At 49.2% G+C, this 25,917-nt stretch overlaps 1 pseudogene; it reads right to left on the bottom strand.

Annotated features, from left to right (window-relative positions):
• Positions 1-5,637: 5,637 nt before the first annotated feature.
• On the bottom strand, positions 5,638-25,250 carry LOC134948003 (chloride intracellular channel protein 3-like; annotated as a pseudogene).
• Positions 25,251-25,917: the final 667 nt, after the last annotated feature.

Below are 25,917 nucleotides of genomic sequence, written 5' to 3' on the forward strand. Positions count from 1 at the left end.
AGGGAGGCAGCAGCCTCCCTGCTTTCTTCTCCCTGTGCGGGTGTGTAGGGGGGAGCGACCACCTCCTCTGGATTTAGCCCTAGCTGAGGGGCCAAAATCCCATCAAAAAAATACAAATAAAAATTGAAATTTGCATAAGGGGGCGTGGCCACGCGGGGCCGCGATTAGGCCACGCCCCTAACCCACAGCAGGCACAGCAATGAGATAGGGCTCCCCTGTCACAAGTGCCCTGGGCCCCCCGGACTCATAATCAGCCCCTGGGAGCATGCCAGCAGCTCACAGAGCGCTGGGCATGCTCCCTCACTGACGAAAACGGGGCCCTCCCGTGAAGCCACGCCCCCTTTTCGCCGAGTGTGTTTCCCTCCTTCTGCCTGGAGAAAGCTCCTGCAGAAAGCTGGGAGGTCTGCACCCCTGCCTGTGCCATGCCCAATGCTATCTGCTTCTGCTCCTAGTCTCCTGTAGATTTGGCCAGATCTCTGTGACTCATTTGACTAACTCCGCCCAGTGTTGTAACTCCGCCCAGCGTTAGCAAATGAAGCACAAGGTCACAGAATAGGGCTATTATATAGGAGATATATATTTTTTGTGAGCATTTTGATACATGTTTACTACAAAGGATATCTTGGAGTGTAGCCTTTCAGATACAGGAATGCACTTGTTTTAAATTGTTTTATTTTAAGGATTGTATAAATTTGTCTATACCTACCGGCCGGTACTTTATACATACAAATAGTTTTATAGCTTAAATAAATCATTACTTATACACTGTTGTATGGTTTGTTTGTTTATTATATTTTCATATCGGCGCCACAACTTTCTTTTTTCCATTTTGTTGGGAAAAGGAACTTTTTAGATTTCTTTTGCTTTTTAGTGGGACGAGCACACCCACTTTCAGAGGCTGCAGATATCAAAATATTATCAGCTTGCGCTGGGTTATTTTTCTTTAAACCTAATTCAGACCTGATCGCAGAAGCAAATCCGTTAGCTAATGGGCAAGACTATGGGGGTCATTCCGAGTTGGTCGCTAGCTGCCGTTGTTCACAGCGCAGCGATCAGGCTAAAAATTGGCATATCTGCGCATGCGTATGGGCCGCAATGCGCACGCACGTCGTACGGGTACAAAGCCCGTTGTGGTTGTGCACAGGTTCTAGCGAAGTTTTCAGTCGCACTGACGGCCGCAAGAAGATTGACAAGAAGGGGGCGTTTCTGGGTGTCAACTGACCGTTTTCAGGGAGTTTTTACAAAAACGCAGGCGTGTCTGAAAAAACGCAGGCGTGGCTGGGCGGATGTATGACATCAAATCCGGACACGAATAGGCTGAAGTGATCGCAAGCTCTGAGTAGGTTCAGAGCTACTCTGAAACTGCACAAACTGTTTTTGCAGAACTCGGCTGCACATGCGTTCACACTTCTGCATAGCGTTTGCACGGCTGCTAAAACTAGCTAGCGAGCGATCAACTCGGAATGACCACCTATGTGCACAGCAGGGGAGTGGCAGATGTAACATGTGCAGAGAGAGTTAGATTTGGGTGTGGTGTGTTCAAACTGAAATCTAAATTGCAGTGTAAAAATAAAGCAGCCAGTATTTAACCTGCACAGAAACAAAATAACCCACCCAAAACTAACTCTCTCTGCACATGTTAAATCTGGCCCACCTGCAGTGCACATGGGCCCTCATTCCCAGTCGTTCGCTCGGTAATTTTCTTCGCATCGCAGTGAAATTCCGCTTAGTATGCATGCGCAATATTCGCACTGCGACTGCGCCAAGTAATTTTACAATGAAGATAGTATTTTTACTCACGGCTTTTTCTTCGCTCTGGCGAACGTAGTGTGATTGACAGGAAATGGGTGTTACTGGGCGGAAACACAGCGTTTTCGGGGCGTGTGGATAAAAACGCAACCGTTTCCGGAAAAAACGCAGGAGTGGCCGGAGAAACGGGGGAGTGTCTGGGCGAACGCTGGGTGTGTTTATGACGTCAAACCAGGAACGACAAGCACTGAACTGAACGCAGATGCCGAGTAAGTCTGAAGCTACTCTGAAACTGCTAAGTAGTTTGTAATCGCAATATTGCGAATACATCGGTCGCAATTTTAAGAAGCTAAGATACACTCCCAGTAGGCGTAGGCTTAGCGTGAGCAACTCTGCTAAATTCGCCTTGCGAGCGATCAACTCGGAATGAGGGCCATGGTTTTGTCCATTAGCTAACAAATTTGCTGCTGCGATCAGGTCTAAATTAGGCCCTATGACAGGTGTAGCCCGGTGTTCATCTATATTACTTCCAGGCCACCTACATAATGAGACTGCAGACAAGAAACTAGAAAATAGCGACTTTCGGCTCCAGACAATACAGGACAAGTAAAGGGTATACACACATTGCAGAACGTGGCAGAAAACCCGGGGGATTTGGTGCCATTGAAAGGAGTATGGTCTAGAATAGGGGTGGGCAACAGGCGGCCCGCAGGCCGGATGTGGCCCGCGGACCGATCCTGCCTGGCCCGCTGTGCCCCACCAGAGTGCAATGACAAGCGGCCCGACAGGCCGCTTGTCATTGCACTGCTCTCAGACGCGGCGCCGCTGAGGAAATCCCGGTCACGTCACAGAGTCAGCTGACCGGGATTTCCTCTGTTAGCTGGGCGGCACGGGGAGCGGGCACTGCAGTGACCAGGAGCGGCGGCCTGTGAGGAGGAGATTAAGCGGTGGCCAGTGAGGAGAAGCGGCGGGCAGCGAGCCGGAGCAGGAGAGGCCACATCAGTGGTGACTCCGGCCAGCAGCAGCGCGGATCTTCGGACAGCGGGGATCGTTTGCCACGGTGACAAACAGGTAAACCCCCTGTCCAGCCAACCCCTGGATCAGTGCTTAAGCTGCCATATAGGTTTAGGGGTGGGGAGGGAGGGGGATTAAAAACTGCAATATGGGTTTAGGGGAGGGGAGGAAAGGGGGGTAGGGACTGTCTGCCTTAATGTGTAAAAATGGGGGATGCTGTCTGCCGTAATGTGTAAAAAGGGGGACGATGTCTGCCGTAATGTGTAAAAAAGGGGGACGATGTCTGCCGTAATGTGTAAAAAGAGCACACTGTCTGCCGTAATGTGTAAAAAGGGGACGCTGTCTGCCGTAATGTGTAAAAAGAGGGACGCTGTCTGCCGTAATGTGTAAAAAAGGGGGACGATGTCTGCCGTAATGTGTAAAAAAGGGGGACGATGTCTGCCGTAATGTGTAAAAAGAGCACACTGTCTGCCGTAATGTGTAAAAAGGGGACGCTGTCTGCCGTAATGTGTAAAAAGAGGGACGCTGTCTGCCGTAATGTGTAAAAAAGGGCACGCTGTCTGCCGTAATGTGTAAAAAGAGGGACGCTGTCTGCCGTAATGTGTAAAAAAGGGGGACGATGTCTGCCGTAATGTGTAAAAAGAGCACACTGTCTGCCGTAATGTGTAAAAAGGGGACGCTGTCTGCCGTAATGTGTAAAAAGAGGGACGCTGTCTGCCGTAATGTGTAAAAAAGGGCACGCTGTCTGCCGTAATGTGTAAAAAGAGGGACGCTGTCTGCCGTAATGTGTAAAAAGAGGGACGCTGTCTGCCGTAATGTGTAAAAAGAGGGACGCTGTGTGCCGTAATGTGTAAAAAAGGGCACGCTGTCTGCCGTAATGTGTAAAAAGAGGGACGCTGTCTACCGTAATGTGTAAAAAGAGGGACGCTGTCTGCCGTATTGTGTAAAAAAGGGCACGCTGTCTGCCGTAATGTGTAAAAAGGGGACTCTTTTTGAGTATTTTGTGTGTGGCCCTCGAATATTCGCTGGAAGTGTTAAGCGGCCCCCCAGCTGAAATAATTGCCCACCCCTGGTCTAGAACGTAATGATACCGGTGTGTAGAGGCGTCTGACACCGGAGTTTCATACATTTATACTTAGGACTATAATACGACAGTGTGACCATCTCCTATACAAAGCAGAGTCGGACAGGTTGGGGGCTTTCACTAGTGCTGAATATTTTTTCTGCCCTAAAAAAGTTTTTTTGTTTTAATAGCTTTTTTTGTCGCATTTGATATAGTTTAACCCAATGATTCATTAGACTGGAATACAGATTTTATATTGGGGCAGTGTTCGTTCCCTGCGCCAACTTGGTGTGTTTTTCTATAAAATGTTTTGTTATTTGTGATTCTTCTGCGATCGCATCTTGCTGGGATGCAATCGCAGGTTGATTGACAGGCGGCGGTCGGCGTGGGCGTACACATGGCGTTTGTGGGGAGTGGTTGAGGAAACGCAGGCGTGTCGTGGCCATTTTTGGTTCATGCATCTGACGTCAGCTGCGATTGCTGCGACCTAAAACATGACGGCCGGTGCAACTGCATTCTCATTATTCTGACTAGCCCTGGGTCATCCGCAACTGTCAGTGGTGCTTGTTTTTTGCGATGCATTCAAGATTCTGCAGCTGCGTTGGCAGAATTGCAAATGCATCGGTGGGCGGCTTATTCTGTGCGGGGCGGGTCTTGCTGTGCGATTGTGTGCAGTTCTGAATGAGGTCCATTATTCCTATATTTCTAAAGTCCAGTGTATTGGGGAAACCACCCTTCCTTCCTTCCTTTCCTGTTTCCTTACCCCCTTCCTTTCCTCCTTCCTTCCTTTCCCCTTTCATCCCTCCTTTCCCCATCCTTCCTTCCTGTCCCCTTCCTTCCTTCCTTCCTTCCTTCCTTCCTTCCTTCCTTCCTTCCTTCCTTCCTTCCTTCCTTCCTTCCTTTCCTCACCCCCTTCCTTTCCTCCTTCCTTCCTTTCCCCTTCCTTCCTTCCTGTCCCCTTCCTTCCTTCCTTCCTTCCTTCCTTCCTTCCTTCCTTCCTTCCTTCCTTCCTTCCTTTCTTCCTTCTTTCCTGTCCCCTTCCTTCCTTCCTTCCTTCCTTCCTTCCTTCCTTCCTTCCTTCCTTCCTTCCTTCCTTCCTTCCTTCCTTCCTTCCTTCCTTCCTTCCTCCATTCCTTGCCCATCCTTCCCCTTTGTACACAACTGAATTTAATGGTAACATTAATTGGTAAGATCCCTTTATATTCCCAGATGGTGCCACATAATTTCCTTTTAGATCCTTTGGTCAAGGATCTATGTGGTCACCAATACAATGTGGTGATCGGTTTATATAAGATGCTATTTAATTAGCATATTGTACATAGTATTTATAATTTTTCAGTAAAATAAATATAAGTACATTGTGTGGTTTCTGGATCACAGGACACCTGGTGTAGACACAGCAGCCTGGTGCACTGCATTGGACGCCCGGCTATAGCATTCAGTCTGTAACATGCTGACACAAAGGGGGTCATTCAGACCTGATCGCACGCTAGCAGTTTTTTGCAGCTCTGCGAGCAGATAGTCGCCGCCCACCGGGGTGTGTATTTTAGCTGTGCAAGCGTGCGATCGCATGTGCAGCCGAGCGGTACAAAAAATATTTGTGCAGTTTCTGAGTTGCCCAGAACTTACTCAGCCGCTGCGATCACTTCAGCCTGTTCGTGTCCGGAATTGACGTCAGACACCCGCCCTGCAAACACTTGGGCACGCCTGCGGTTTTCCGCCCACTCCCAGAAAACGGTCAGTTGCCACCCACAAACGCCCTCTCCCTGTCAATCTCCTTGCGATCGGCTGTGCGAATGGATTCTTCGTAAAACCGATCGCACAGCAACGATCCGCTTTGTACCCATTTGATGCGCCTGTGCATTGTGGTGCATACGCATGCGCAGTTCTGACCTGATCGCAGCGCTGCACAAAAAGCTAGCGTGCGATCAGGTCTGAATGACCCCCAAAAGTCTTTATGCGTTTGTGTTTTATTTGTACCACACGTTGGGAGCTGTAGGTACTGTCCGCTGTCAGAGCACAGCGGTTACTGGAGCGGAGGACGGTCTGCGGTGGGTGGCGGAGGCCTCTCGTGGTGCTCTCAGTGACCCGCAGCAAGGAAGAAAGTTCAGTGTGTTTTGCATTGAAGCCTCCTCACTACTTCATTGGCTTAACCACTCCGCGATAGAAGTCGGTCATCTCCTTGGGCTCAGGACAGGTGTACACGAAGGCTTTCACCTCCCCGGCGTGGCAGAGATAGCGGCATTACCCCTGTGTAGCTCCTTTGGGATCTCAAAGTTCCGGTAGTGTTTGCACACAGTCTGCAGGAGAGAAGAGACAGCGGGGTCAGTGCTTAGCCTCAATAAATCTGCCGCAGAGCCACCTATACAGGGAGGTGTGACTATTGTACGTGAAGTGGAATAAATGTATATATTAGCAGTAGGGGGAGATGACGGGTCACGTTTCTCTGGCGTTAGAGAAGGGAAGGCAGGAAAGAGACCTGTTCCTTCCACCAACTGTTCCCGTTGCTCCTACCTCTGCTCTGTTCTGCATTATAGGAGACAGCTCCAGGGTCTCACCCTTTTTAATAGACAGCTTGTGCTGAAGATTGCCTCTGATCTCTTACCTTAATCTTCTCATATGCTACAGGTGGCACTTAATTCAGGTTGCCTAGCAGTTTACTGGTAGCGTCCGGTCTGCGCTGTGCTGGAGCTTGAGATAATGAACTGAAACAAGGTAACTTCTGCTACAGGAGCGTCCTTTTTGCTTTCTGGTGTATATTTATACGTTTTGGGGCAACCCCCCTCCCCAGTGCTGAAATGCTTCTAGAACCCCGTTCACAGTAGGCTTTGCCAAGTCTCTCCTATGTGAGAACAGATGAAGCCCGGGGCTGACCTGGGTCACCTGTGGTGTGAAGGGCATTACCTGGGTTACGATGACCCTGGTCGTGCCTAAAAGGGTCGGATTGGTGGGGACAGTTGCACTTGGAGATGACATCATCTCCAAGCGTCCATTATAAGCCGGAAGACCCAGGTCACTGGAAGACCCAGGTCAGGTGTGAACGGTGACGAGTCACGACCCGTAAATATCCTGCGTCCATCACCCATGAGTGAAAGGGGTAAGTACTGAAACCACCATGTGCTCAGTGTCCTGGGTCCAAGCTGGGTTAAAGCCAGGTAGTCTGTGTCAAAGGTGTATAACTTGACCATTCTGGTTTCCTAAAGGGTGGAGTACGGAGAAGTGGTTTCTGGTTGATGATTTCTGACTGAAAGCAGTGACATAATACAAACTATAGCAAGCAGTGTAAACAATGGAGAAGTTGCCCATAGCAACCAATCAGACTTTATATAAAGTGTACTTAATAAATGCTATGATTCTATCCAAATGCGGCATTAAGCTGATGGGTTGCTATGGGCCGCCTCACCACGTATCCTCTTTACAGTACTTGATATATCTCCCCCTTTCCGTTTTCCACTAAGGCCTTTGAAAAGTGGATTTATTACCATGTTCCAGAGCATTCCTAACACAACATCGCTTAGAAGTATTTTTGAAATAGAAATATTTTAGCTGTCATTAAACATCTTAGTGATATTTGGTGGACCCCTTTCTTTGAAAGTAAAGCATTCATAACCTAGAACCAGAAATAACGACACTGAGACTTGAATTTTGGCAGAAAATTGCTAGCTATTTATTTGTCCCTATCCATTAGGAAACCTGTAATAAAGAAATTAATTTAATATGCCGCTCCAGCTGGCATATGGTGGCGGCCCAAAAGAACGGCTCAATTAATCTGAATTAACTTTAAATAACTAACCCTATAAATTTACTAGAACTTACTATAAACCGGTAATAGGTGACAACTCAACCCCCACAGTGACTACCCACCGCTCCTGGGTGCCCTGCCGCTGCCTTCCCGGACGGGTGGTCAAGCGGCCATAAGTCGATGGAGGTGAGTGCACCTAAACCACAACAAACTGTAAAAAACACTACAGTTTTCCCTACAATACAAAACTGCCGTTCTTTTCCGCCAATAAATAGCCAACGAAAACAGCCAACAACTTAAAGCCAAAGCCCACGTGCCACAAATTCTTAATACCAGGGCGGGAGGGTGGGAAAGCAAATCACCAAGAGACTTAAGATGGCCTCTCCTTCCCTATATATAGCAAACCCTCCCCCTAAAGAAGGCTGTACTTTCCTCACAGCTAGGTCCACCCCTCCCCAGATGTTTAACTCTTTCCTCTCCTATGCAGTCAATACTCTCTCCTAAACATCTTAGTGATATTTGGTGGACCCCTTTCTTTGAAAGTAAAGCATTCATAACCTAGAACCAGAAATAACGACACTGAGACTTGAATTTGGCAGAAAATTGCTAGCTATTTATTTGTCCCTATCCATTAGGAAACCTGTAATAAAGAAATTAATTTAATATGCCGCTCCAGCTGGCATATGGTGGCGGCCCAAAAGAACGGCTCAATTAATCTGAATTAACTTTAAATAACTAACCCTATAAATTTACTAAAACTTACTATAAACCGGTAATAGGTGACAACTCAACCCCCACAGTGACTACCCACCGCTCCTGGGTGCCCTGCCGCTGCCTTCCCGGACGGGTGGTCAAGCGGCCATAAGTCGATGGAGGTGAGTGCACCTAAACCACAACAAACTGTAAAAAACACTACAGTTTTCCCTACAATACAAAACTGCCGTTCTTTTCCGCCAACAGCGAAAGACTCATCCCCAAAGTCTTTCGCACCACCACCATAAACCTACCCTAACTCCTGCAAAGCGAAACCTAGATCCTCCAGAAAAAACATCATCCCCTCATTGGATAGATGTACTCCATCGCGCCGGTAAAAGGTGGCTGTCTCTGAACCGTATCCTCGGGTGGCGAACCACCCTCCCACCGTGGGACAGCACCCACTTTGCCACCGCTCCGTTCACCTTTTTCCGGGCCTCATCAATCTGGCGACCATCCGCCACACCCCTCCAACACAATCTTGGCACCATCATGGAAAAAACCAACACACAATTGGTCCATGCCGCGGTCACACTTGCCAGATCCTGTATCATGGCCCACCGCAGATCCAAGGATGTCCTCTTCCCCAGGTCGTTGCCACCTAGATGGACAACCAAAACCCTAGGGACTCCATGCTTGCTGGCCTGACTCACTAACCTACTCCTCAGCTCACCCCACATCATTCCTCGCCAGCCAAGCCATCTGACACCCTGTGTTCCTAGCAATGCCTGAGACCCTTCCGAGGCCACAAACCTGGCCGCCCAGTAAATGTAAGAGTGGCCAACCACCCAAATGGGCAAATAGTCTCCGAACCATCCTGAAGGGAAAAAGAGGGGTAGAATTGATTACTAAGAGGCTTATTAATTGTTTATACTGAAGGATCTGCCAAAAAAAGAAAACTTTAGATCTCGCCATTGCAGCAGTCACGGCCTAGCCGACTGCACCATGTTCCGTTGCCAATTTAAAGCGCAATTAAAGACACAAAGGGGAAGGATCAAATAAAACAAACGAAATAAAAAAGGGGGGGGGGATATAAAATGGGAAACACATGTAATAACTCAGCTGGAGGTGAAACGTAAAGACCTGCTGAGGGACTCTGATTAGACCAAATTAGCCGAATTATAGATTAGAATTCAGTCCGTCAAGTCAGGCAAAAAATCGCAAATAACTCCAGACCCCCGCTGCCGACTCATGCCAGCAACGGCGAGTAGCTAATCCCTGAGTAGGATAAAAAAGGGGGAACACCAACAGACGCACAACACCATAAAATCACAGAACTGGAACAACGTAATACATTGCCATTTAAACAAAGCCCCAAGCGCAAACCGACCTCTCATGTGACGGGGCGAATATATCGTCTGTAACTTGACGACTTCCATCGCCCCACCGCTTGGATTTCAGTTCTGGAGCAACCCGCCGCAGCAGCCGACGTCGCTGCGCCTATGCGAAAGGAATGGGTACCGAAAGCAGTGGGTGGGAGGCCCAAGCCCGCCAAACAACGACTCAGCATCCAACGAAACTGGTATTTCGTGACTGGCAGCCCATCATAATGCAACAGCCAAGACCCCTCCTTAACGGGTCGCACCACCACATATTGCCTTGCCAGCCAACTGGGCAAACGCTCTCCTCTAGCGCTGGAACCATTGTAACCCAGCGCCCTCTCCCCACTTGATCCGTCTTGGAGCGTCGCAACCTGCACAGCAAGGACCTCTCACCCACTACCACGTCCCCGACCAGCATGCGCGAATCTGCTCTCTTGGAAGGCGCTACCAACTCAGAAACTCGAAAGGCCCCGTGGTAAGCCATTGAGAACGCCAAACTAAACAAAAGCGTCTCAAACCTGGACGACGCGACTCGCCCTACCGCCTCGATGACGGCTGGCAACAAAGCCGCATCGATGGGACGCCTCCTATCCGGTGGCGACGGCGCAACTCGCGCCCACCCTTTCATTGCCTTCCGCAGAACCTCGCTTTTTGTTACGTCAGGGACGCCTCGCAGCTTGCAGAAAAATGAGATGCCTGCCAAATACCGCGATACCACTGCTCGTGACCTACCGGAGACGTAAAGCTGCCACATAAAAGAAAGCATCAGCCGATGCCTACTCTTACCTTGATGCTGACGCCCTTGGACAAACTCCTCCCATTCACTCCAAGCTTGTTCGTAAGCCTTGAGCGTGGCTGGCGCTACTGACCGCAACGCTAGACCCTCCAGTCCGGCCCGATCACCTGCCAAACCTAACCGGGACAATGAAAACCTTGCTCGTTGGCCTCAGGTGCCAACAACCAACACCTCTCCCACTGTCCTCGCGACAAAGCGTCGACAATCCCATTCTCCAAACCGGGCACGTGTTGCGCGCGGAACCACAGGTTCCTATGCAAGCATGTCAAAAGCAATTGCCCTAGCACCCGCATAACCACCAACGACTTTGCCCTCTGGTTATTAATCGCATGCACCACGCCCAGATAATCGCATCTAAACAAAATGCTGCGATTAGCCAGCCGATCGCCCCAGACCTCCAACGCCACCATAATGGGAAAAACTCCAGAAGCAAAAGGTCCTTCGTGAAACCCCCGCGATGCCATTCTGCCGGCCACGAGGCCGCGCACCAAGATCCCTCCAGATGGCAACCGAATCCAGAGGCTCCCGCTGCGTCGGTGAACAGCTGCAACCTAGCGCTGTCCGCCATTGGGGCCTGCCATATACACACCCCGTTGAAGTCCTCGAGGAACGAGGCCCATATTGCCAAATCCCTCTTAATCTCTGAGGACAAACGCACGAAATGGTGCGTTCTGGCACACCCCGCAGTCGCCCTTCACAGCTTCCGGCAGTACACACCTAAAAGCGAACTCAAATGAGCCGGAAGGAGCCTGGAGCCTTCTTAGGAACCACCCCCACTGGAGAGATGACCAAGTCATCCCCCGAAGGAACACGCCGCGTTGTTAAACGTGAAACATTTTCCTTTTGTGGTGGCACGCCCCCCTGCGCGGACTGCCGACCTACCTGACTTGGCCAATCCGCCGTCCGCGCCGAACCACTGGGAGGACGACCCTGCGTGGTGCCCGTCCGCCCCCGGCTTCCGGGGCTCCTCCGCCTGTAGCGAAGCCCGGGTGACCTTGAGCCCAACCTCAACGTCCTTGAACCCGAAGTCCATGACCTGCAAACCTTCCTGTTGTTCCCTGAATTCCTGATCGTACCTGCGCCACTCCGATCCCGAAGACGTGCGCTGCATGTCATGTACGAGATGCAGGTACCTAATTATATTCGTGTGCTCTGCCGGCCTGTCCTCCAGGTAAGATGCCGCGAAGACCCAGAACCCGGCCAGGCAATTATCGAAGATACGGAATGCCTCAGCCCCGATGCCCTTCTTTGCGCCGCCACCTTATACTCTTTTGTTCGCGACCTTCGTCAATACGAACACGTCCACGAAGTCGCCCCTCCAAATCTTCTTGCGGCAGCTATCTCGCAGCCCCCGCAGTACAGCAGTATAGACGAATCGCACGACACCGGGCAAATTGCGAGCTTCTTGGCCCTACGCGCTTCCTCGCTAAGCCGCTTGCGCCTGTTCCGCTGCCCTCTTGGCGAATTTAGTTGCCCGCTTCTTTGCCCTAGTTGTGCTAATGACTTCGGACGCCTGTGACGACATTGAAGATGAGGAAGAACTACGCGAACTAGAGCTCGTGGAGGAACCCGAATACCGACTGCACCACCTTACCTGATGCCGCCGACTGCCCCGACATGGAATCTTCCGGCGCGTCCAAATCGTTGCCTTCCTCCTCGAAATCTGCCATCGCCTCATCCCCGAGCTCCCTTGAAAAAGAGGAAGAAGCGGAGGACCCCTCCAGCACTCGCGGCACATGCCGCGGCCTCAGTGCTGGGGGCGTTGCGGCCGTGAGCTCCCCCGCGTCCTGCCCTGGACCCTGTTGTAATTCTGCGGCGACCGTCCCGAGCTCACGGCAGGCGCGTGCCACCCGCTGCGCCGCCATAGCCCGCAGCCCGCCGGAACGAACAGCCGTTCTAGGGGAGGCAGCTGCGGCTAGCGGCCCTAACACCTTCACCGCTGTGGCCAGGGCCGAGCCAGCGCTCCGGAGGGGTCGTGACTGCCCCAAAACGCGGTCCTGGGTCCTTCGCCGGGGCCCGCGTGCGACCACGCACTCGCCGCCCGACATGCGTGTGCCGGGCATCCGACGCACGCTGCCCTTGCGGGAAAGCGGAGGCACCGCTGTCGACGCCCGCACTGCCCTCGCCTCCGAATTTGTCCCCTCTTCCCGTGTATCGGAACTATCCGATGCCGCAGAGGGGGGGGGGGGGGGGACCGCCGCGAGCTCCTGCGGCGCGTGCAGCAGCCCCGCGGCCACTAACCCATTCCCTGTCCCCCCTCCTCCCCCGCAGGCCGCTAGATTCCGGCCCTGGGGGAGTGATCTGAAAAGACCGGGAACCCCGCGGCGCAGCAGAGCGCGCGCGCACTGCTCCGCTTTCAGTGGACACGGGCTCGCGCACCCGGTGACCTCTTGCTGCCGCACCCCTTCTCCTTGGTATCACACTGCCCTGCCAGTGATCATAATTGCCCTGTCTCCCCTCTCCCCCCGGCTCCCGCCGGACTCCGGCTGCCTGGGAGATAGCAGGGGAGACAGCAGGGCCGGCGGCGCTGCTGCGCACACACGTGCGCGGCTAGCGGCGCCAGAGGCGAGCGTGGGCGCGCGCGCCCCACTGCTCTCTGTCACCACAAGGCCTCTTGTCTGGGCTCCTGCATTAAGAGCTCCATTAGCTTAACCTGGTTGATCACTGCCTCTCCCCCTCCCTCCCCGCTCCACACCGTGTTCCGGCTGCGGGGGAGAGGGCTGAGGAGACAAGGAGGAAAGCGGCGCCGCTGCGCGCACACGTGCGCGAGCGGCGCCGCGCGTGGGCGCGCGCGCGTCCCACCGCTTCCGGTCCGTGCTCTCTCAGCCGAAGCGTTAGAGGATGACGCCGTGCGAGGCCCTGCGACAGGCCTCGCTCGGCTGGCCACCGTCCCCCGCCCAGTGCCCTCCCCCCGCCTGGAACCACTAGCCGGCCCCGGCAAGGGGGAAGAGCTGGGCATCGAACTCAGTCTCCGGTCCCTGGATGAGCGCCTGGCGCGGCGCGCTCCCGCGGGCACCCGGCACTGGGGCTTCCCCGGCCATGCCCGGAGGCAAGGGCTGCTGCCCGCCCACCTCCGGGCGGCCTGACTCCCTCTCTGATCCTCCTCGTCGGCCGCTCCCGCCAGTCACATCCGGCCCGGCTTCCGCCAGATCCCTCGAGGAGGCCCTAGGAGATGGGACGCCGTCCCCAAGGCCAGCCAGCTCGCCCCCGGAACCAGCCCCCACCGCCCGATGAGCGGTAACGGGCTGGGGTCCCGGCGGACCGTCGTGGGCGAGTGGCAGCCAGAGCACTGATGTGTGACCTAAATGCAGGGAGCTGACAATAGAGATGGCTACTGACTCTCTGTCTCAACACAGTGACTGGAATCATCAGGAAGTGTGAATGATTCGAGTCACTCACTGTTTCATGAGTCGAGACAGCAGCAGCAGCAGCTTCTCTCAGACAGAGGGAGGAAACTCTGTGTCCTGTGTCCTTCAGTCAGTGTGTTCTGCTGTCTTTAGCTGTGATTGGCCAGAGGCTATACCAGGTGACACCCAGTGGGAGGGGGGAGGGAGCAGTCACGACTCACCAGTCAGTGAGTGCTCTGCTGCTGTGCCTGATCCATGTCATGAATCATGATTCATCCTGAGTCTGCCAGTGAGGGAGACAGTTGTACACTGTGTAGACTCAGTGACTCAGTGAATGAATCTGATTCATGCAGCAGGAGGTGGAGCCCCTGTGGTACAGGGCTCTCGGCTCAGTGCTCACTGATCCTGCTCAGTGTGATTGTGGGTGGCAAACTCCCTGGAGGCTAGATAGTGGATAATATAATAAATCCAAGGCCACCTAAAATCATCCAATTAGCAAAGTATGCAAGATAAAAAAAAAAACGTTTTTATTTGGTTTAGTTACAGAATGAATGATGTGTTTCATGGCTGTTAAGCTTTCTCTCCTCAGCCAAAAGTAATGTCATATTCTATAACTAGTATGCAATAAGTGGTTATTAATAATATATCAACATAACAGTAAATCTATGTTAACATATTATTAACAATCAGGGCATAAGCAGCTGCCTCCCCCAGATACACTGTACAATCACTGCAGCTGAATAACTCCATGAGTCCAGCACTGATCCTCCAGCACTGGCAACTCACTGATTCATGTGCAGTCTCTGCAACACATTCCACTACAGATGAGTCATGACTCATGTGCCGAGACACTGACTCCAGACACTTCACTGAACTGAGTCATGTGTCTCAGCTCAGCTCAGTGAATCACTTTGCCCATGACTAGCTGACAAAACACTGAAATGTATAAATCCGAAAAAGAAAATGGGGGGATTCTGCAAAGCAGCACTCACCCCAAAGCAAATCACCAAGAGACTTAAGATGGCCTCTCCTTCCCTATATATAGCAAACCCTCCCCCTAAAGAAGGCTGTACTTTCCTCACAGCTAGGTCCACCCCTCCCCAGATGTTTAACTCTTTCCTCTCCTATGCAGTCAATACTCTCTCCTTTGCTAAACATACCTTAGTCTGATATTCCACTTGTGCATTTGCCTTTTTCCTGTCAGTAACGATGCCTTTTAAGTGAGTAGGAAACGCTTGATTTACTTTTATAAACATAGAATTTGACGACAGATAAGAACCACTTGGCCCATCTAGTCTGCCCATTTTTTTTTTTACATTATTTTTCTCTCTAACCTTATTTGATCCTTATTTCTTTGTAAGGATAGCCTTATGTCTATCCCATGCATGTTTAAATTGCTCTACTGTCTTAGCCTCTACCACCTATGATGGGACGCCCTTTCCACTTGTCCACTACCTTTCTGTGAAGTAATTTTTCCTCAGATTTCCCCTGAACCTCCCCCCCTCCAGTCTCAGTGCATGTCCTCGTGTCCTATTACTTCTCTTCATTTGGAGAATGTTTCTCTCTTGGACTTTGTTAAAACCCTTGATATATTTGAAAGTTTCTATCATGTCCCCCCTTTCCCTTCTCTGCTCCAAACTATACATATTGAGATTTCTTAGTCTTTCTGGGTCTGTTTTGTGATGTAGGCCATGCACCATTTTAGTTGCCCTTCTTTGTACAGTTTCTAATGTATTAATATCCTTTTAAAGATATGGCCTCCAGAATTGAACACAGTATTCTAGATGAGGCCGTACCAATGACCTATACAGTGGCATTATTACTTCTTTCTTTCTGCTGCTGATTCCTTTCACAATGCAGCCAAGCATCTGACTAGCCTTCTTCATTGCTTTGTTACATTGCTTACCTGCCTTTAAGTCACCTGAAATAGTGACTCCTAGTTCCCTTTCCTCCTCAGTAGTTTCCAGTATAGTGCCATTAATACTATATTTAGCCTTTGGATTTTTGAGACCCAAGTGCATGATTTTGCATTTTTTTGGCATTAAACTGTAATTGCCACACTCTTGACCATTCCTCTAGTCTACCTAGATCCTCAGTCATTTGTTTTACCCCACCTGGTGTGTCTACCCTGTTGCATACCTTTGTGTCACCTGCAAAAAGGCATACTTTCCCTTTAATGCCATTTGTAATGTCACCAGTAAAGATATTAAAAAGCACTGGTCCAAGTACAGATCCCTGGGGTACTCCACTGGTAATATTTCCCTCCTGTGAATGCACTCCATTTACCACAACTCTCCATTTTCTATCCTTCAACCAAGATCTTATCCATTCAATAATCCTAATATCCAATCCCAAACTTTCAAGTTTATTTAGCAGTCTGCGATGTGGAACAGTGTCAAAAACCTTACTAAAGTCTAGATAAGCTATATCCATGGCTCCACCTTTATCCATCACTGTAGTCACACAGTCAAAAAAGTCAAGAAGATTTTTTGACATGATCTCCCCCCAGTGAATCCATGCTGTTTGGGATCCTGTAAATTGCCGGATTTGAGATAATCTACAACTCTTTATTTTAAGAGTGTTTCCATCAATTTCCCTACTACTGATGTAAAACTCACGGGTCTGTAGTTGTTTGCCTCTTCCTTGCTTCCACTTTTGTGCAGTGGGACTACGTTTGCTCTTTTCCAGTCCTCTGGAATTACTCCTGTAGCTAAAGACTGGTTGAATAATTCTGTCAATTGTGCTACCAGCACCTCTTTAAGTTCTTTTAGTATCCTTGGATGTATCCCATCTGGCCCCATAGATTTGTCTACTTTCAGCTTTGAGAGTTCTGTTAGGACCTTCTCCTCTGTAAATGTACTTGTTTCATTTTCCTGAATATTCCTGCAACTTAACTGTGGCCCCTCCCCCTCTCTTTCAGTAGTAAATACTGAGCAAAAATAATTATTAAGATGATCTGCTATTACATTGTCTCCCTCAACAAGACTCCCAGGGGTAAATTTACTAAGATGAGAGTTCTATTTAAGATGGGATGTTGCCCCTAGCAACCAATCAGAGTCCAGGTATTATCTTCTAGAAGGTGCTAAATAAATGAGAAGTAGACTCTGATTGGTTGCTATGGGCAACATCCCATCTTAAATAGAACTCCCATCTTAGTAAATTTACCCCCCAGTCTCTGTCTTTAGTTTTATTATTCCGCCTTTTGTTTTTCTCCTTTCGCTTATATACCTATAAAAAGTTTTGCCTCCTTTACCCACTGACTGGGCCATTTTCTCCTCAGCTTGTGCCTTTGCACATCTGATTACCTTCTTAGTCACCTTCTGTCTAACAAGATATATCTCTTTGTCTTCATTATTTTGTGTCTGCTTATATTTCCTAAAAGCCATCTTTTTTCTTTCACAATATTTGATACAAAGGTCTGTTGTCTTTAATATTGCACATTTTAATGTTTCCCACCTCTCCTGCACTGCTTCCAAGTTCTTCCACTCTGCCAAAGAAATGCTTACACATTTTCCCATCCCTACAAAATCAGCCTTCCTAAAATCCAACACCTTTGTTTTTGTATGGGATGAGTCAGTCTCTGTCTTTATGCTGAACCATACTGCCTGATGATCACTGGATTAAGTCTAATATTGCGTCTTTTTTAATAGTCTGCTTGCAGTAGCCTGGGTGTGCCGGAAGGGGGCGCCTTTTGTGCAAATTAAGTTGCTGCATTTAGTACATTTTTAAAATTCAAATGGCGATCTTCTTTCCTGCAGATGTCCAAATGGAAATAGCCAATAAGCGACCCCTATACGTACGTGTTAATATAATTTCTCTATCGTCCTAGTGGATGCTGGGGTTCCTGAAAGGACCATGGGGAATAGCGGCTCCGCAGGAGACAGGGCACAAAAAGTAAAGCTTTAGGATCAGGTGGTGTGCACTGGCTCCTCCCCCTATGACCCTCCTCCAAGCCTCAGTTAGATTTTTGTGCCCGGCCGAGAAGGGTGCAATCTAGGTGGCTCTCCTAAAGAGCTGCTTAGAAAAGTTTAGCTTAGGTTTTTTATTTTACAGTGAGTCCTGCTGGCAACAGGATCACTGCAACGAGGGACTTAGGGGAGAAGAAGTGAACTCACCTGCGTGCAGGATGGATTGGCTTCTTTGGCTACTGGACATTAGCTCCAGAGGGACGATCACAGGTACAGCCTGGATGGTCACCGGAGCCTCGCCGCCGGCCCCCTTGCAGATGCTGAAACAAGAAGAAGGTCCAGAATCGGCGGCATGAAGACTCCTCAGTCTTCTTAAGGTAGCGCACAGCACTGCAGCTGTGCGCCATTTCCTCTCAGCACACTTCACACGGCAGTCACTGAGGGTGCAGGGCGCTGGAAGGGGGGCGCCCTGGGAGGCAATGAAAACCTATTTTTGGCTAAAAATACCTCACATATAGCCTCCGGGGGCTATATGGAGATATTTAACCCCTGCCAGAATCCGTTAAGAGCGGGAGACGAGGCCGCCGAAAAAGGGGCGGGGCCTATCTCCTCAGCACACAGCGCCATTTTCCCTCACAGAAAGGCTGGAGGGAAGGCTCCCAGGCTCTCCCCTGCACTGCACTACAGAAACAGGGTTAAAACAGAGAGGGGGGGCACTAATTTGGCGTTAGAAATATATAAAAAAGATGCTATAAGGGAAAACACTTATATAAGGTTGTCCCTATATAATTATAGCGTTTTTGGTGTGTGCTGGCAAACTCTCCCTCTGTCTCTCCAAAGGGCTAGTAGGTCCTGTCCTCTATCAGAGCATTCCCTGTGTGTGTGCTGTGTGTCGGTACGTGTGTGTCGACATGTATGAGGACGATGTTGGTGAGGAGGCGGAGCAATTGCCTGTAATGGTGATGTCACTCTCTAGGGAGTCGACACCGGAATGGATGGCTTATTTAGGGAATTACGTGATAATGTCAACACGCGGCAAGGTCGGTTGACGACATGAGACGGCCGACAAACAATTAGTACCGGTCCAGACGTCTCAAAAACACCGTCAGGGGTTTTAAAACGCCCGTTTACTTTAGTCGGTCGACACAGACACAGACAGGGACACTGAATCCAGTGTCGACGGTGAATAAACAAACAAACGTATTCCTTATTAGGGCCACACGTTAAGGGCAATGAAGGAGGTGTTACATATTTCTGATACTACAAGTACCACAAAAGAGGGTATTATGTGGGATGTGAAAAAACTACCGTAGTTTTTCCTGAATCAGATAAATTAAATGAAGTGTGTGATGATGCGTGGGTTCCCCCCGATAGAAAATATGGGCGGTATACCCTTTCCCGCCAGAAGTTAGGGCGCGTTGGGAAACACCCCTTAGGGTGGATAAGGCGCTCACACGCTTATCAGAACAAGTGGCGGTACCGTCTATAGATAGGGCCGTCCTCAAGGAGCCAGCTGACAGGAGGCTGGAAAATATCATAAAAAGTATATACACACATACTGGTGTTATACTGCGACCAGCGATCGCCTCAGCCTGGATGTGCAGAGCTGGGGTGGCTTGGTCGGATTCCCTGACTAAAAATATTGATACCCTTGACAGGGACAGTATTTTATTGACTATAGAGCATTTAAAGGATGCATTTCTATATATGCGAGATGCACAGAGGGATATTTGCACTCTGGCATCAAGAGTAAGTGCGATGTCCATATCTGCCAGAAGATGTTTATGGACACGACAGTGGTCAGGTGATGCAGATTCCAAACGGCACATGGAAGTATTGCCGTATAAAGGAAGAGGAGTTATTTGGGGTCGGTCCATCGGACCTGGTGGCCACGGCAACTGCTGGAAAATCCACCGTTTTTTACCCTAAGTCACATCTCTGCAGAAAAAGACACCGTCTTTTCAGCTTCAGTCCTTTCGTCCCTATAAGAGTCATATCTGCCCAGGGATAGAGGAAAGGGAAGAAGACTGCAGCAGGCAGCCCATTCCCAGGAACAGAAGCGTTCCACCGCTTCTGACAAGCTCTCAGCATGACGCTGAGACCGTACAGGACCCCTGGATCCTACAAGTAGTATCCCAGGGGTACAGATTGGAATGTCGAGACGTTTCCCCTGCGCAGGCTCCTGAAGTCTGCTTTACCAAGGTCTCCCTCCGACAAGGAGGCAGTATGGGAAACAATTCACGAGCTGTATTCCCAGCAGGTGATAATTAAATTACCCCTCCTACAACAAGAAAAGGGGTATTATTCCACACTATATTGTGGTACTGAAGCCAGAAGGCTAGGTGAGACCTATTCTAAATCTAAAAAAATTTGAACACTTACAAAGGTTCAAATCAAGATGGAGTCACTCAGAGCAGTGATAACGAACCGGGAAGAAGGGGACTATATGGTGTCCCGAGACATCAGGGATGCTTACCTCCATGTCCCAAATTTGCCCTTATCACTAAGGGTACCTCAGGTTCGTGGTACAGAACTGTCACTATCAGTTTCAGACGCTGCAGTTTGGATTGTCCACGGCACCCCGGGTCTTTACCAAGGTAATGGCCGAAATGATGGTTCTTCTTCGAAGAAAAGGCGTCTTAATTATCCCTTACTTGGACGATCTCCTGATAAGGGCAAAGTCCAGGGAACAGTTGGAGGTCGGAGTAGCACTATCTCGGATACTGTTACAACAGCAGGGGTGGATTCTAAATATTCCAAAATCGCAGCTGATCCCGACAACAAGTCTCCTGTGCTTAGGGATGATTCTGGACACAGTCCAGAAAAAGGTGTTTCTCCCGGAAGAGAAAGCCAGGGAGTTATCCGAGCTAGTCAGGAACCTCCTAAAATCAGTGCATCATTGCACAAGGGCCATGGTAAAAAAATGGTGACTTCCTTCGAAGCAATTCCAGTCGGCAGATTTCATGCAAGAACTTTTCAGTGGGATCTGCTGGACAAATGGTCCGGATCGCATCTTCAGATGCATCAGCGGATAACCCTATATCCAAGGACAAGGGTGTCTCTCCTGTGGTGGTTACAGAGTGCTCATCTTCTAGAGGGCCGCAGATTCGGCATTCAGTTTTGGATGTTGGTGACCACGGAGGCCAGCCCGAGAGGCTGGGTAGCAGTCACACAAGGAAAAAATTTCCAGGGAGTGTGATCAAGTCTGGAGACTTTTCTCCACATAAATATAGCTAAGGGTAAATTTATAATGCTCTAAGCTTAGCAAGACCTCTGCTTCAAGGTCAGCCGGTATTGATCCAGTGGGATAAAACATCACGGCAGTCGCCCACGTAAATAGACAGGGCGGCACAAGAAGCAGGAGGGCAGTGGCAAAAACTGCAAGGACTTTTCGCTGGGCGGAAAATCATGTGATAGCACTGTCAGCAGTGTTTCATTCCGGGAATGGAAACTGGGAAGCAGACTTCCTCAGTAGGCACGACCTCCACCCGGCAGAGTGGGAACTTCATGGGGAAGTTTTCCACATGATTGTAAACCGTTGGGAATTACCAAAGGTGGACATGATGGCGTCCCGTCTGAACAAAAAACGGGACAGGTATTGCGCCAGGTTAAGAGACCCTCAGGCAATAGCTGTGGACGTTCTGGTAACACCGTGGGTGTACCAGTCGGTGTATGTGTTCCATCCTCTGCTTTTCATACCTAAGGTACTGAGAATTATAAGACGTAGAGGAGTAAGAACTATACTCATGGCTCCGGATTGGCCAAGAAGGACTTGGTACCCGGAACTTCAAGAGATGCTCACAGAGGACTTATGGCCTCTGCCGCTAAGAAGGGACTTGTTTCAGCAAGTACCATGTCTGTTCCAAGACTTACCGCAGCTGCGTTTGACGGCATGGCGGTGGAACGCCGGATCCTAAGGGAAAAGGCATTCAGGAAGAGGTCATTCCTACCCTGGTCAAAGCCAGAAAGGAGGTGACCGCACAACATTATCACCACATGTGGCGAAAATATGTTGCGTGGTGTGAGGCCAGGAAGGCCCCACGAAGAAATTTCAACTCGGTCGATTCCTGCATTTCCTGCAAACAGGAGTGTCTATGGGCCTCAAATTGGGGTCCATTAAGGTTCAAATTTCGGCCCTGTCGATTTTTCTTCCAGAAAGAATTGGCTTCAGTTCCTGAAGTCCAGAAGTTTGTCAAGGGAGTATTGCATATACAACCCCCTTTTGTGGCACTGTGGGATCTCAACGTAGTTCTGGGATTCCTCAAAACACATTGGTTTAAAACCAGTCAAATCTGTGGATTTGAAGCATCTCGCATGAAAAGTGAACATGCTCTTGGACCTGGCCTGGACCAGGCGAGTGTCAAATTGGTGGTTTTTTTCTCAAAAAAACCCATATCTGTTTGTCCATTCGGACAGGGCAGAGCTGCGGACTCGTCCCCAGTTCTCTCCCTAAGGTGGTGTCAGTGTTTCACCTGAACCAGCTTATTGTGGTGTCTTGCGCCTACTAGGGACTTGGAGGACTCCAAGTTGCTAGATGTGGTCAGGGCCCTGAAAATATAGGTTCCAGGACGGCTGGAGTCAGGAAAACTGACTTGCTGTTATCCTGTATGCACCCAACAAACTGGGTGCTCTTGCTTCTAAGCAGACTTTTGCTAGTTGGATGTGTAATACAATTCAGCTTGCACATTCTGTGGCAGGCCTGCCACAGCCAAAATATGTAAATGCCCATTCCACAAGGAAGGTGGGCTCATCTTGGGCGGCTGCCCGAGGGGTCTCGGCTTTACAACTTTGCCGAGCGGCTATTTAGTCAGGGGCAAACACGTTTGTAAAATCCTACAAATTTGATAACCTGGCTAAGGAGGACCTGGAGTTCTCTCATTCGGTGCTGCAGAGTCATCCGCACTCTCCCGCCCGTTTGGGAGCTTTGGTATAATCCCCATGGTCCTTTCAGGAACCCCAGCATCCACTAGGACGATAGAGAAAATAAGAATTTACTTACCGATAATTCTATTTCTCGGAGTCCGTAGTGGATGCTGGGCGCCCATCCCAAGTGCGGATTATCTGCAATACTTGTACATAGTTACAAAAATCGGGTTATTATTGTTGTGAGCCATCTTTCAGAGGCTCCGCTGTTATCATACTGTTAACTGGGTTCAGATCACAGGTTGTACAGTGTGATTGGTGTGGCTGGTATGAGTCTTACCCGGGATTCATAAATCCTTCCTTATTGTGTACGCTCGTCCGGGCACAGTATCCTAACTGAGGCTTGGAGGAGGGTCATAGGGGGAGGAGCCAGTGCACACCACCTGATCCTAAAGCTTTACTTTTTGTGCCCTGTCTCCTGCGGAGCCGCTATTCCCCATGGTCCTTTCAGGAACCCCAGCATCCACTACGGACTCCGAGAAATAGAATTATCGGTAAGTAAATTCTTATTATAGTTACAGTGCTAATGGATGAAATACCAGTAGCTGGATGTGTCACTGGTAACAGCCAATCAGAGGTAGCTAGATAGTTAGCGCTGCTGTATCATTACGCCAGGCCTCTGGTACCTGCAGTCCGTACTAGTCTCAGTAATGTGTTTTTGAGCGGCATTTCCTTCCAGGTGATCACGTGCTTTTTGTGAGGCACACAATCGATTGATAGATTGTATGATTCATCGTATGCACATAAAACTCCAAATCGGGTGCTTGGGGCTCCCGGGGTATTGAAGGGAAATCTTATGAGGAATCGGATCGGATGCTGGTCGTATTAATGTATGGCCAACATTAGGCCTTGTACATTTCCCACAGTTTGTTATACAATTTCAATATATATATTTGTAAATATATTTGGTTTTATACGTTTAAATATGTTTTGCTTTATCCTTCTGACTTTTTCTGTGCTTTGCAGCTACGTTTTTTTATCATCAGGCGAATATGTCCGGAATTACAATACAGCACAGTGATGTATTGATAGACTACAGTTGTTTCCAGAGAGCAGCTGTATGTAGTGGCAATGAGGAGAGTCTGACTGCTCATATAAATACTTGGCTGAAAAGCACTGAAGGGAAACCTATGTATGTGTAGTAAATGTTACAAAATGCAAAATTTAATGCAAGGCATTAAAAACCAAAATTAGGTAGGTCCAAAAACCAGGACAATTATACAGTTACTGCCTAGTCCCTACATCCATCATTTGGACTCCTGGTCCCTTATTACAATGCATGTACAACTTACGTTGATGATGTACAGTTTGGGTAAATGATTACAGTCCGGCAGGGTCAGGTTATCTCCGTCCAGGAATTTCCGTTGTGACACAGTTATTTTGGGGTCCTTGGCCAGTTCGTGAGGTAGGGGGGTCTTCAGGTAACGGTCCAGCATTAGCAGCGTCCTCAGGAAACTCTTTTCTAGATCTGAAAATAGAATGGGGTCTGTCACTCAGTCGCTGATTATTTCTGCGGGAGAACACGCGTTGCCGCGGCGCCCTCACAAATGCAGATTTGGTCTTAGAATTGTAATTATTTTTGAACATGAAAATCCAGGAAACCTGGTAATCTCACAATAACTAATATTACACAAACCTTGAATTGTGAGATCAACTATGCCTTGTGACATTGTCAGTGATTGGGATTCCGGCGTCGGTATCCTGACCGCCGAGATTCCGACTGCCGGCAATGTAACTACATCCACCTTGGACAACATCTATCTATAGTGGATCACGGGAACACAGAACCTGGTAATTTTACTTAGAAGTGACCTCTAAGTGTTATTCCCTATTGATGGAGACCAGACCATGAAACGTGGATGTATCTGACTGTGATCCAATATTATTATTATTATTGTGTATTCCGTATACTCACGATCGTCATGTTCCGGTGACTGGTTCTTGATGTAGGTAGAGAATTTATGGAAGACGTCATTGCCGGCTGTGTTGGATTCCTTGTATTTGGGTGTCATGCTCGGGTACCTGGAAACAGTAATATTAGTGTCACATAAGACAATGATATTCTTGTCCAAGGACAGGTCATTTATACCAGACATCTTCTAGTAATTGTATCAGTGATGGCCAACAGGCAACCCCCCCAACCTTCACCCCCGGCTTGTGACCCTTGTGTAAAGTCTCTGCTGATATGTTATTACAGATAGGTGTCTCTTTCATTGATTAAATGTATTTGTTTTATCTAGTAAGGATAATGTGTTCTCCTTTGTGAAATTTAGAGGGTGTTTCTGGCCTGTTACTGGGTAATGTAGTTATAATCGCCTGGTGGCGATCCACCTCTGCTCCAGCACTGCCGGTACATCCATACCAGTATACACCTACTGCTCCCTTACTGTGAGTCTTAGATATAGTAAGGGTGGTCTATCTCTGGACTGGACTTGTTACCTCTGAGATAAACTACAATCGATTAAGAGCTTAAAGCTAGGCTCTACGACGTACTCCGATCGTGTCACTGAATGCGAGTGACGGTGTCGGCAATCAGTGTATTTGAAGAAGATCTGACTGTTCTTCTGAGTCCGAGCAGCCAGATTCCTTCGGGGATTATTTGGGCCTGTTCCGCAGTGGCCACCTGAAGTCATCTTTCCACCACAATTGCCTTGCTTCGTGCAAGGTGCCTCGGCACAGGTTACTATTCCCAATCGTAGTCCATGTAGATGGTAGAGTATGAAAAAGTTGGTTAAAATGCTAACCCCCAAAAAAATGTGTTTTGACCTCTTGAATCCGTCGACCTTTTGTACTCGTCGAACATAAGCACTGCCAACCTATTAACCATATCAGCATTTTGTCTATTTCGACCTAATGCATGTCGCCCATTAGTGGTCGACCTAATGACTATTGACCTTTTCATGGTCGACCTAGAGCCCAGATACCCAAAATAGGTGTATCGTAACTTCATAAATTTTACCACCCTTGGAAGTTAAATATTTTACCAGAAACTAAAAAGTCTGTGGGTGGGATTTACTTAAGGGAAAATGCGAAAAAAAAACCTGTTTTATCGCATTTTCGTATATACTAACCCCCGTCCGCCGCGTTTTCGCTCCTGAGGGTATCGCCATCTTTGGATACCCTAGCCTACGGGCTTCTTAACGCCGGCCGCCGCAACCCTCCGCCGCAGATGCCGACCCCCCTTCCCCCGGCATACCTTCTTCAAGGAAGACCTGGCCCGGAAGCAAAACTCCTCCTCCCCCTAGCAACCCAGCCGGAGGTCCTTCCGGCTGCAGGGGGGAGTGGGAGGCGCCCGGGATA

The sequence above is a fragment of the Pseudophryne corroboree genome, chromosome 8, assembly GCF_028390025.1.
Source record: "Pseudophryne corroboree isolate aPseCor3 chromosome 8, aPseCor3.hap2, whole genome shotgun sequence".
In the NCBI taxonomy this organism is placed as follows: Eukaryota; Metazoa; Chordata; class Amphibia; order Anura; family Myobatrachidae; genus Pseudophryne; species Pseudophryne corroboree.